Source organism: Melospiza melodia, chromosome 16, assembly GCF_035770615.1.
Source record: "Melospiza melodia melodia isolate bMelMel2 chromosome 16, bMelMel2.pri, whole genome shotgun sequence".
Taxonomy (NCBI): Eukaryota; Metazoa; Chordata; class Aves; order Passeriformes; family Passerellidae; genus Melospiza; species Melospiza melodia.
Genome location: NC_086209.1, coordinates 2,255,955 through 2,269,035, shown reverse-complemented (window position 1 = coordinate 2,269,035; position 13,081 = coordinate 2,255,955).

The following is a 13,081-nucleotide window of genomic DNA, read 5'->3' as shown; positions in this document are numbered from 1 at the left end:
TTCAGGTGCTCATAGTGAGTGAGCTCAAAGGAGGCAGGCATGGGGTGGCTTAGCCCAACACCCACCTTCAGAGCCCCCAATTAATTCATTAATTGGCCTTGGGCTGGGTGTGGTGGCCCTGATGAGCTCAGGGACAGCTTTAGGCACCAGGGGTGTGATGCCAGGTGAGGGGCAGTGGGTTGCACACACACCCCAGGGCCCAGCACAGATTTAATCCACATTTTAGATAAAGCTCAGCCCTTTGGCTCCAGCCCCATGGGGAGGAGGTGCCCCCAGCCCGGGCAGGGGATGGTGCCCTCACCCAGCATTGGCACCATCAGCCAGGGCTTGGTTTCCCAAAGATGAGATGAGATAAGGCAAGGCAGGCCCATCCACAGCAGGAGATAGAGACGGGTTTTTCCTCCCTTTAACGTTTTAGTGGCTGCAGGATGGGGCAGAGAAAGGCTCAGGTCATTACCAAACCCTGCTCATTAATGGGTGCTGTAATGAGGGCTCATTGTGCTCCTGCATCCAGCCTGGGTTAATCCAGCAGTGACTCCTGGCCTTGCCCTGGGCTTTGCTTCTTCCTCCTCTGCAAGGGGAATTGTTTAGGGAGGGGAAGAGCCTGGGAACACATCCCTGGACCAGCAGGAGCTGCTCAGCATCGCCCACACCGCAAACCGCAGCAGGAAATCAGCGAGGGAAACCTGGAGGAAAGGGAGAGCCCTCGAGGTGAGAGCTGAGCGTGGGGCACATCCCTGGAGCTGCTCTGCTTCCAGGAGATCCTCCCTGCTGCAACTCCTGCCTGGTTCTCCATAACTCAGCAGAGACTTTGCAGGATGTGTTTCTTGGTGTCCCTGTTTCTCGTGCCTGGCTTTGCAGGACTCATGTGCTGCTCCATCTGTGGAAGTTTCTTCATGTGTGCACCCACTGCAGGGGTCTCCTTCCATCCCAGAGCGTGTCCTGGGTTCCAGCTCCATCCTCTGGCTCTGCTCCACCCAGGAACACGCTGAGGAGGATCCTGTCCTAACGAGAAACCAACAGCAGAGGAGCAAACATCAAACAGCGTCAGGAGTTTGCACATCCCCAAATCCACCCCACGCCCAGGAGAGGCTGAGCTGGGCTCTGCCACACCACAGGATTTATGGGAGAAACTGCTCCTTGCTGAGGTGATGCCTCGAGGTGTGATTGGGGTCAGAGCTGGGGTTACAGCCCCGAGCTCATGGGACAGCATCCCCCAGGGCCAGCATCCCCCGGTGTCTTGGTTTGGAAAGCCAGGAGTCTACTAAGGAAGGCAGGAGCCTCCCCTGAAATGGAGAATGTAAACCCTCCCCACCCCTCTGAATTGCTATAAATTTTAAATTAAGGGGCTCTCAGGCAAAAAATATTGGCGCAGCAATAACAGTTCTTTAATAGGGAAGGAAAAAAATAAAAGGATAAAATAAACAATGCAGTACACTAGAACACTGACAGAGTCAGAACCCAGCCTGACACCCTGTGGGTCAGGGTGTTGGCAGCAGTCCCATTGGAATTGTGGCTCAGCCCTCCTGCAGTGTCAGGGGTGGTTCTGCTGGAGCAGGATCCTGTAGAGAAGGATGGATTCTTCCTCTGAAGATCCAGTGGAAGGAGAGGCAGCTGCTGTTCCTCTGGGGAATCCAGTGGAGAAGCCGTGCTGGTGTCTCAAAACCTTTGGATTATATCTGGGTAGGAATGCTTGGCTCCTCCCTCTGGGCTCACATCTCCCAGTGGGATGCTGTAGTTCTTATCAGCCATGCAGTGACATTCAATAGCTGTTATCAGCAATGTCCCCTCCCAAGGGAGGAGTGATTGTGGTCACTCAAAGAGAGAGATAAAGCAAACTGCCCACTTGACAAAAGATAATCTGCCATACAGATGGAAGTAGAATACATCTTGCATTGCAATCTGGAACACCCAGGAAACCATCCCCGGGGACAGCAGCAAATCCCGGGACACCATTACCGGGATAGGGGCATCCCTGGGGACAGCATTCCCGGGACAGCCTGCAGCCGGAGGAGGGCAGGAATAACCCGAGCTGTGGGAGGGTTCTGGGGGTTTATCCCGGGCGGAGCAGGCCCAGCCCGTGCCGCTGGAGCAGGAAGGGACTTGCCGGCGTGGGAAGGGCGGCGGGGCTGAGTCACAGAGCATGGCCCGGCCCCGCACAGCCTGATCCCCTCCTCCAGCTCCACATCCCGCACAGCACCGGCCCCAGACCCACCAGGAAAGGCGCCTTTTCCCCCTTCACCCCAAGGAACAGCCCTCTCCCTGTTTCTAAGCAGCTCCAACCCACCTAACACTCCTTTTCCCTCCTGTATCTCAGAATCCCCGTTCAACGCTGTTTCCCCAGCTGGGCTCTCTCAGAAGCAGCGCCCAGACCCTGAGCCCAGGCACAGCCCGGGCTGGATGGGAGTGACAGGGAGCAACAGGCCAGCCCCGAGCAGCAAGTGGGAAAACAAGGAAACATTTCCATGTATTTACTTAATTTCCTCCCTCTCCTCCGGCCTGGCAGCCTCACAGGGGGTTATAAATAGCACAGAGTGGATGAGAGCTATGGCTGCAGGAGCCCAGGGCCTGCCCTGACACCCCTCTGTGCCCAGAAGGGGATGGCCCTGGTGGGATCCAGCCCCTGAACTCACAGCACATCGCTCTGTGTGAGATCCACTCTGAACCACATCCCTGCAGCTGCCCTGCAAACGCCTCTCAGGAGAACAGCCCTGAGGGAAGCACAGGGACAGCCAGGCTCTCCCTGCTCCCCCAGCCTGGGGTTCTAGGAATGGCACTTTTAACATCAAACCTCCTGCAATCCCACTCATTTCTCTCTGGGGAGGAGGAAGCTGTGCTCTCCTGTGTTTGCAAAGCAAATGGTGCTGGCACCCAGCAGGGCAGAGGGGGGGCAGAGAGGGGGCAGCCAGAGTCACCCCTCGGTGACACGAGGGGACCCAAATCCCCATTTCCCCACCTCGAGGGGACCCAAAGCCCCATTTCCCCACCTGGACAGACCTAAAGCCCCATTTCCGCACGTGGACAGATCCAAATCCCCATTTCCCCATCTCGAGGGAACCCAAATCCCCCTTTCCCCACCTGGAGGGGACTCAAACCCCCATTTCCTCACCTGGACAGACCCAAATCCCCATTTCCCCACCTCGAGGGGACCCAAAGCCCCATTTCCTCACCTCAAGGGGACCCAAATCCCCATTTCCCTATTTTGAGGATACCCAAACCCCCATTTCCTCACCTTGAGGGGCCTCAAACCCCCATTTCCTCACCTCGAGGGGACCCAAACCCCCATTTCCCCACCTGGACAGACCCAAATTCCATTTCCCCACCTCGAGGGGACCCCATGCCCCATTTCCCCACCTTGAGGGGACCCAAAGTCCCATTCCCCAGCTCGGTGTCCCTCTTTGCTGCCCTCCGTGTGAGGACACGTTTCTCCAGGGACACCCTCCTGCCACCGCTCGCCCCAAAGCCTGCAGGCACAGGGAATGCGTTTGTGGGACACCCCCTGGGCTGGGCTGGGATCAGAGCTGGATCGGGGGGGATCCCGAGCAGGAGCCCCCGGGCTCTGCCCAGCCCCGCTCCCCCGAGCCGGGGGTGCCCAAGCATCGCCCCAGCCCTGCCCGGGCCAGTCCCGGCGTGCTCGCTGCGATGGGCACGGCCTCCAAAGGCAGAGCCGGCAGAGCCCCGGGCGCATTTCTGCAGCCTGAATCACACTGAGCCTCTGCAGCAGCGCCCGGACCGGGCAGAGCCCCCGGGACAGCTCCGGGGAGGCTGCACAGAGCGGGCAAACACACTGAGCCCCTTCATCTCCAGATCCCCCAGAAATATCCCCCAAGGATCCATCTCCTCCATGGGCTTGGCAGTGGTGCAGCTCCAGCAGGGAAAAGAGGGTCCCTGAAAAATATTGCAGCTGGTTTTAAACATGAAAGAAATAATTTTATTTGTCTAGCCTATTCTGAAATGGAGGTTCACCTACTGCTGCCCTGGAGATGTTGCTGGAGGTAAAACCCACAATGCAGAAAACACCTAATTTGATATAAAAGCCTTCAGAGCAATGGGGAGGCTCCCACCCACCTTGAAAAGCACCCTGAGCTGCCAGAATCCCTCGGCAAATCCTGCACCTCATGTCTGGGGAGGTCCCTGCCCTGCAGCTTCCAGCCCTGGCTCTCCCCTGAGCAAACTCTCAAACACCACAGCAGCAGCACGACCACTCCCAGCCAGGCCTTGAAGGGTTTCCTGGAGTCCTACAGCTCCTCCTGCAATGGGAAATGGAGCCACAATCCCCAGGAAAGCCTTGTGGAGGGAGGGAATTGCTGAGCTGCTCCAGGAGCATCCAGGGTGGCTGCAGGTGATGGATGGAGCTCCCTCACCCAGCAGGATGGTCATCCCATCCCATCCCCATCCCATCCCATCCCATCCCATCCCCATCCCATCCCATCCCCATCCCATCCCATCCCCATCCCATCCCATCCCATCCCATCCCATCCCATCCCATCCCATCCCATCCCATCCCATCTCATCCCCATCCCTATCCCCATCCCTGTGACGGAGTTCACAGGGGTCTGAGGATGAGGGAAGAGATGAGGATCTGACTCCATGTTTCAGAAGGCTGATTTATTATTTTATGATATATTATATTAAAACTATACTAAAAGAATAGAAGAAAGGATTTCATCTGAAGGCTGGCTAAGAATAGAAAAAGAAAGAATGATAACAAAAGCTTGTGGCTGGGACAGAGAGTCTGAGCCAGCTGACTGTGATTGGCCATTAATCAGAAACACCCACAGGAGACCAATCCCAGATGCACCTGTTGCATTCCACAGCAGCAGATAATCAATGTTTACATTTTGTTCCTGAGGCCTCCCAGCTTCTCAGGAGGAAAAATCCTAAGGAAAGGATTTTTCAAAAAAGATGTCTGGGACACATTCCCATCCCATCCTATCCACAGAAATCACAGAATCACCAGTTTGGAAGAGATCTTCAAGACCATCGAGTCCATCCCAGCCCCAACCCCTCACCCAACCCCTGGCACCCAGTGCCACATCCAGGCTTTGTTAAACACACCCAGGGATGGGGACTGCACCACCTCCCCGGGCAGAACATTCCAGAAATTTATCACTTTTCTGTAAAAACTTTTTCCTGCTATCCAGCCTGTATTTCCTTGGCACAGCTCGAGGCTGTGTGCTCTGGTTGTGTCAGTTCCTGCAGACAGAGCCCAGCCCCAGCTGAGCACAGGCACCTTTCAGGAGCTGTGCAGAGCCACGGGGGCACCCCTGAGTCTCCTTCTCTGCAGGCTGAGCACCCCCAGCTCCCTCAGGGCTTCCTCTCAGGAACCATCCCCATCCCTCCAGGTCCCTCTCATCCCACCCCCCCCAGTGTGGAGCTGTGGTGGGTGACACTCCCCTGAGGCACAAATAACACCCCTGGGAACCTTGGCTTCACAATTCCCTGCTGTGGTGTCACGTCCATAAATCAGCCCAGTCTCTGGTCACAGCCTGTTTTCTGTGTTCACTGCAGCTCTCCTGCTCACTGAGTGTCACTGTCGTATATTCTGAAAAATCCCCTTGCCCACGGTTTCTCTCCTGGGAAGCTGAGAAGCCTCAGAGAAAAAGGAAAACAATATTATCTCATTTGCTTCTCCTTTGTTTTGCTGCTTTGGAATGTGGTTTGGAGATTGTTTACCCAGAGGTGACTGTTCATTGGTTTTGTGTGAACTGTTTTTACTTATTGGCCAATTACAGCCCAGCTGTGTCAGAGCTCTGAAGAAACAAGTTTTCATTATTATCTTTTAGCCTTCTGTAAGTATCCATTTTCCATTCTTTAGTATAGTTTAGTATAGTATTCTTTTATATAATATAAATCATAAAAGAATAAATAATAATAAATAAATAAAATAAATAAATAGTTTTCTAAGAACATGGAGTCAAATCCATCACTTCCTCCCTACGACAGAGGACCCCAAAAACACCACAACAGAGTTCAGTGTCCCCCTAAAATGATTAGAAAATGGTGGGGCAGTTTTTGTTCAGTGGAGGTCCCAGAAAATGGTGGGGCAGTTTTTGTTCAGTGGAGGTCCCAGAAAATGGTGGGGCAGTTTTTGTTCAGTGGCAAAGCAGAGTTGAAGCTCCCCCTGGATGAACCAGCGTTCCAGGTCTGTTCCAGGTCTCGCTGCCTCCCCTTCCCCCAGGGCACAGCTGTCTCAGCAGCCTCAGCACTCCCAAAACAAGGAGCTGAGGCTGCTGGGTGAAAGCAAAAAATATTCCCAGGGCAGCCGGGGGTGTAAGAGGATTCAGGAGGAGGAGGATGGGCGAGGCAGAGGGGCTGACAGTGAGGTGTGCCAGTAAAACACCCAGGGCACCCTGCCCTGATCCCAAACCCATCCCTGCTCCAGGGAAGGGCCCTGCAGAGCTGCAGCTTGCTCCAGCCTTCAGAAACGCCTGAGCTGATGCTGCTTTGGGTCAGAACTGGGGGATTTTCTCAAATGGAGCTCAGCAAAGTGTAACAGCCCCATGCCAGAGCTGGGCCAGGTGGGAGCCCAGGGAAGCCGAGCTGTGCCATCCTCCCCAGGGCACCTGAGCAGGGAAACACTCACAAAACCAGCACCCCACGAGGCAGGAGACACATTTGGGATGTGGAACAGGAGCAGCAGAGCCCAGCTTTGCTCCAGGCACTCCAACATTGGCACTGCCAGCTCCAAGTGTCACCTTGATGAAAATCTACAGGCACACACTGGGAGTTTTCTGTTTTAGACTGGCTCTTGGGGCTGTTCTGGAGAAACAGCAACAGAGAGCAGCACTCCTCCTTCCCTGGGCCTGGCTCACTTCCAGATTTCACTTTTTCCCCTTGGTTTCACACCAAGAGGCACCTTATTATCATAAACAAATAGTTTATCCAAAAGGAGATGGGAGATAACAGCACATCCTTGGCACATGGAATAACTTCCCTGGCTTGCACAAAAGCTCAGGGAAAGCTGCAGCGGAGTGTGGGGGGAGGAATCAGATCAAACAGCTCAGATCAAACAGAACAAACCTCCAGATCAAAGCTAGAACAGCCTCACACGTCACTGTCCCACGGCAGAGACCTGGAGCAGCAGGAGCAGGAGGAGGAGGAGGAGGAGGAGGAGGAGGAGGAGGAGGAGGAAGGTCCTCAGACGTGCTGGAAACACGTGTGGGAGCTGCCAAAGGAGTTGTGCCCAATCTCACCTGGGTTTGTGGGAGGAAGCAGCAGCTCTTCCCAGCACTGAGCCCTCAGCATGGACACCCAGCAGGGTTGGTCCCAATGGGATCTGTCCCACTGGATCTGTCCCAGCAGGATCTGTCCCAGTGGGATCTGTCCCAGTGAGATCTGTCCCAGCAGGGTCTGTCCCAGTGGATCTGTCCCAGCAGGGTCTGTCCCAGTGGATCTGTCCCAGTGGATCTGTCCCAATGGGATCTGTCCCAATGGGATCTGTCCCAGTGGGATCTGTCCCAGCAGGATCTGTCCCAATGGGATCTGTCCCAATGGGATCTGTCCCAATGGGATCTGTCCCAATGGGATCTGTCCCAGTGGGATCTGTCCCAGCAGGATCTGTCCCAATGGGATCAATCCCAATGGGATCTGTCCCACTGGATCTGTCCCAGCAGGATCTGTCCCAGTGGATCTGTCCCAGTGGATCTGTCCCAATGGGATCTGTCCCAGTGAGATCTGTCCCAATGGGATCAATCCCAATGGGATCTGTCCCAGTGGATCTGTCCCAGTGGATCTGTCCCAATGGGATCTGTCCCAGCAGGGTCTGTCCCCATGGGATCAATCCCAATGGGATCTGTCCCAGCAGGGTCTGTCCCCATGGGATCAATCCCAATGGGATCTGTCCCAGCTCCCAGAGGGGCTGCAGGGGCTCCCAGCACAGCTCCAGAGGGAGCAGCTCCCAAAGCCCCTCTGTGGTGGGTGGGGTATTCCCAAGGAAAAAAACAAAAAATCAGAGCAGAGCCAAACTTGTGGAAAGGGACTGAAGGAGAAATCCCACAGGGAGCAGAGGGGAGCAGGGAAAGGGTGGAGGGAAATCCCTGCCCACCTTTGGGAGATGCCAGGTAATGCCCAGGAATGTTCCCAAAGGGTGGGGAACGGGAGGGAGCCCTCCTCAGCCAGGAGCCAGGACTGGGCAAGGGTGGGGGCATCCCTGGCACCCTCCTGCCCTTGGGACATCCCTGCTCCAGCCTGGCCTGGCCCCAGGACACCCTCAGGGGCTTTTGGGGACATCTGAGGGCAGCAGGGGTGGCACCAAGGGACACCAAGGGCAGCAGGGGTGGCACCAGGGGACACCAAGGGCAGCAGGGGTGGCACCCCCAGCACGGGCCCCACTGAGCAGGACAAGGGAGGTGGCCCAGGCCCAGCAGGGCACGGCAGTGAGGAGGGGCAGGTTCACAGCAGGCTGGGAATGAACCTGGGCTGGGAATGAGCTCAGGCTCGGGGTCTGGAGCCCCGGGAGGGCCGGGCTGGGCTGGGCTGGGCTGGGCTGGGCTGGGCTGGGCCGGGCTGGGCTGGGCTGGGCTGGGCTGGGCTGGGCTGGGCTGGGCTGGGCTGGGCCGGGCTGGGCTGGGCTGGGCCGGGCTGGGCTGGGCTGGGCTGGGCTGGGCTGGGCTGGGCTGGGCTGGGCTGGGCTGGGTTGTGCTCCTCCTCCTCCTGGGGGAGGCTGCTCAGGGCCGCCCGTGCCCCAGGGCTGCTCTGCTGGCTCCAAAGGCATCCTGGGGAAGGAGGAAGAGAGAGATGTCCCAAAGAAAGGATGAACTGATGGAAGCTGGGGCTCAGGGAGAGCCTGGCCACTCCCGGGGTCACCGTGGCTCTCAGCAGCCCTGACTGCTGACCCTGCAGGGAAGTCCCTCTGTTTATCCTGTAGGAATTCTTTCCTCTAGTCCTGTTTTTCAGACTCAGCCCTGATCACTTTTTAATCAGATTTGAGTCTCCTTTGCCTTCGGCATTCCTTAATCTCGGAGATGCTTCCCAGAAATCACTGCCAGGGCTCCCACGGGAGGCTCCAGGTCCCACCCAGACAATCCCGACCTTCACACCAGCGACTTTCCCAGCCCAGGGAGATTTCCATCACTGCTTCCTGCTCTGGAACCGGTGCTTGAAACCCCAAATCCCTCTGCAGCTCTCCTGGAGCCCCTTCAGGCTCTCTGAGCTCTCTCTGGAGCTTCTCCTGTGCAGGTGAGCATCCCCAGCTCTGCCAGCCCGGCTCCAGAGGGGCTCCATGGCCTCCTCCAGCAGATCCTTGGCGAACTCAGCCCCTCATTTATTGGGGTGGGGTTTTGGGGGGGGGAAATTTCTGCTTGGAACCATCCCCCATTAACCACGGGCAGTGCTCGGACATCAAATCCCGGTTCTGCTTTCCCAGCCCCTCGGAGCTCCCTCCCACCCGCGCCGAGCCCGCCCCGCCTCGGGCACTCCGTGTGCCAGCCCGCCCTCCTTCGGAAAACAGGAATTTCTATTTTACTGCAGCCAACACCGAGAACCTGGCACGGGCAGCTCTGTCCCGCTCCTATCCCGGCTCTGTCCCGTCCCCATCCCGGCTCTGTCCTGTCCCATCCCGGCTCTGTCCCGCTCCCATCCCGGCTCTGTCCTGTCCCATCCCGGCTCTGTCCTGTCCCATCCCGGCTCTGTCCCGTTCCTATCCCGGCTCTGTCCCGTTCCTATCCCGGCTCTGTCCTGTCCCCATCCCGGCTCTGTCCCGGCTCTGTCCCGGGGCTGTCCCGGGGATCCCAGATTTTCCTTCCCTGCCTTGGGCTTTGCACGGTCCCAGCTCCGGACGGGGCTGGCAGGAGTGGGGGGACAGGAGTGTGCCCTTTGTTGATAAAACTCTCATTTGTCCCCTCAAAAAGGAAATAAGCCCACAAGTTTCTCTCCTCGATTAGGTGAAAAAGCCACTTCATAGGCCTGAAGGATTTCACCTCAAACTTAAGAACGGCCAATTGGACAGAATCCAAAAAGTCCTACCTAAACAATTTACTAGAAAAAGAAATGAACAAAGAAACTGATGGCTTTTGTGGGGTGTTCTACCAGGAACAAGAACTTCTGGCATCCAGCTCGGTTTTTTCCTGTTTGTTATTTTGCCTTTTATTAAATCTTTTTGTTTCCAACGTTGCCACAGAAGCCATCCTGCTGATTGTTATGCCTCTAAGGGTAGCTGAGCTATCTTGGGTGTGTTATAGCCCTGCAAGATCTTATGAGACCTGGCTGGAAGAGGCTCCTGTAACAGAGGGGGGCTCAGTGGGGCTGTGGTGCCCACCCTGGGGCTTTGGGATGACATTGCCCCGTCCCAGCAGGAGCTGCCACAGCTCTGCATCAGAACCCAACCTTCAGCAGGCTCCAGAGGAGATAAAAATCCAATAAACATAAAACCATCCCAAAGAGCACAAAGCAGCTGTGCTGGGGGACGGCAGTGGGGACAGCAGTGTGGGTGTGACACAGCACAGGGGTGCAGCTCTGCCCCATTGTGCCCTCCCTGGGGCGCACACGCGGGGCTCAGGGTGCCCCTGGAGCCTGGCACCTGCAGTGCTGGCTGTGCCTGCCTGGCTCCCAGACCCTGGGCAGCCACAAAGATTTGGCACCCAGGGTCTCCTCATGGTGTGGGACCCCACAAACCCCCAGCACCTGCAGTGCCCTCACACCCAGGTGCCAATTCAGGTGGCACCAACGCCACCAAACCCCTCCAGAGTCACAGAATGACTGATTTGGGTTGGGAGGACCTCAAAGCCCACACAGTGCCACCCCTGCCATGGCAGGGACACCTCCCACTGTCCCAGGCTGCTCCAGCCCCAATGTCCAGCCTGGCCTTGGGCACTGCCAGGGATCCAGGGGCAGCCACAGCTGCTCTGGGCACCTGTGCCAGGGCCTGCCCACCCTCACAGGGAGGAATTCCATCCCAATATCCCATCCATCCCTGCCCTCTGGCAGCTCCAGTCCTTCCAGTGTGTCCCCAGGGTGTCACAGACCCCTCACCCTGGGTGTGACTTGGAGCTGTTGATGCTGAAGGCTCAGGGCACTGAGGGAATGTGAAGCTCTGGATCATCTCCGAGTTTTCCCCTCTCATGTCCCCAGAAATGCTCCAGGGCCTCGGGCTGCCCCAGGGGAATTTTGGGGAGACTCAGCTCAGCATAATAATAGAACATAGGGAAGCAGTTTAAAACTACAAGAGGAGAGATTTAGATGGGATATTGGGTGGGAATTATTCCCTGTGAGGGTGGGCAGGCCCTGGCACAGGGTGCCCAGAGCAGCTGTGGCTGCCCCTGGATCCCTGGCAGTGCCCAAGGCCAGGCTGGACAGGGCTGGGAGCAGCCTGGGATAGGGGAATGGCCTTAAGGTCTCTCTCATCCGAGCCCGTCTGAGATCCTGGATTCCATGAGCTGCAATGTGGGAGCTCTCCCTTAGAGGTCAGCCCAGCACCAAACCTGGCTCCAATTCCCGGCATGGAGGCGATCCCTGCCCAGAGCCGGGATTTGGTCACCAGGGCCCTCCGGGGTGGGCAGGGCACGGTCCCCAGCGCCTGCAGGAATATCCCCAAGGATATTGTTGGGGAAGATGAAACAGGAAAGCCTTATAAATATGATTGTCTGGGAAAAGATTTTGAGAATATGGAAGCTATAAGCGAGATTGAAATGAAAGCAAGCTTTGAGATACCTCAGTTACTGAACAACTGGAAGACAATGGTGAGGCCAGACTGAAGGTGATCCCCTTTTGATGGAACAACACCCTCTGCCTGCAGACAGGGCCAAGGGGCAGAGCAGACCCTACAGCTTGGCAGAAGGGGCCCAAAGAGGAGTTTTTAGGGTTTAAAATGTAACACAGTATGGTAATGTAGTGATTCTGATAGGCTGTATGTAAATGCTGTAGGATTTGTATAGGGTACTAGATGGGTTAGTGAAAATCAGAATATTCAACACAGAAGATTTATTTTATTGTAATGGGAACCTCATGCTCTTACCCCGTTTATTCTCTTACCCGTTTTACTCTCTCCCCCTCTCTTCTCCCTTTGCTGCTCCAGCTGTGTTTGGCAGCTCCCAGCAGGGCCCTGCCCCCAGGCCCTTTGCAATAAACCCCAAGTTCCTGACCTGGCTGCAGAGATCTCTCGTCTCCATCCGTCCCAACCGTGCTGCCCCCCAACACTCCTACAGATATTCCCAAGAGCTGAGCTCTCCCAGCTCCTCTCCTGCTCCTTTCCATGCGTGGAACAGAGAGCTCTGAGCTCTGTGTCTGCCCCACCCGGGGATCCCTGCCTGGGGAAGGCCTGGCCAGCTCCAGATTTTGGGGAGCAGGATGACCTGGTCCTGCTGCTGTGACATTTTCCATGCCCACAACAGTCAGGACAACCCCTCAGAGCTTTGCCTTAAGGCTCAATTCTTCCTTCCCTCCTCCCTTCTGACAGACAAATAAAACTCAGCAAAGAGACACCCTCCCAAAAAACAAAATAAAAACCCCAAAAAACCCCTTCACTGACAACTCCTGCATCAGAAAGAAAATTACTCTTCTTCCTTTGTTGTTTGTCTTTTTCTTTCCCAAATCCCCCCAGCATTAAACAGATTTCAGCATTGTTCTAAAAATAGAGGGATTAGAAATAATCCCCCAGCATGGAGTGACTGTGGGGATGTGGCACCGGGGGCTGGACCTTGGGGCTGAGCTGGGGGGACCCAGGAACCCCAGAAACGGTGAGGAGGGGACATTGCTGTGTCCCCAGGCCAGGTGTCCCTGACAAGGTGTCCCAGGGCTGTGCTGAGCCAGTGGGAGCCACCAGCTGGGAACTGAGCCCAGAAAATGGGGATGGGATGGGATGGGATGGGATGGGATGGGATGGGATGGGATGGGATGGGATGGGATGGGATGGGATGGGGATGGAGATGGAGATGATGGAGATGGGATTGGGATGGAATGGAATGGAGATGGGATGGGATTGGCATGGGATGGGATGGGATTGGGATGGGGATGGGATGGGGATGTGATGAACAAGCTCCACTCGGTCCATGGAAATAGGGAAGGAACTAAAGCAGTTGTCCCAGGTGTGACAGGTGACACAAAGGTCACCAGGCCCTGGCAGCCTGTGGGCACAGGAGCCTGA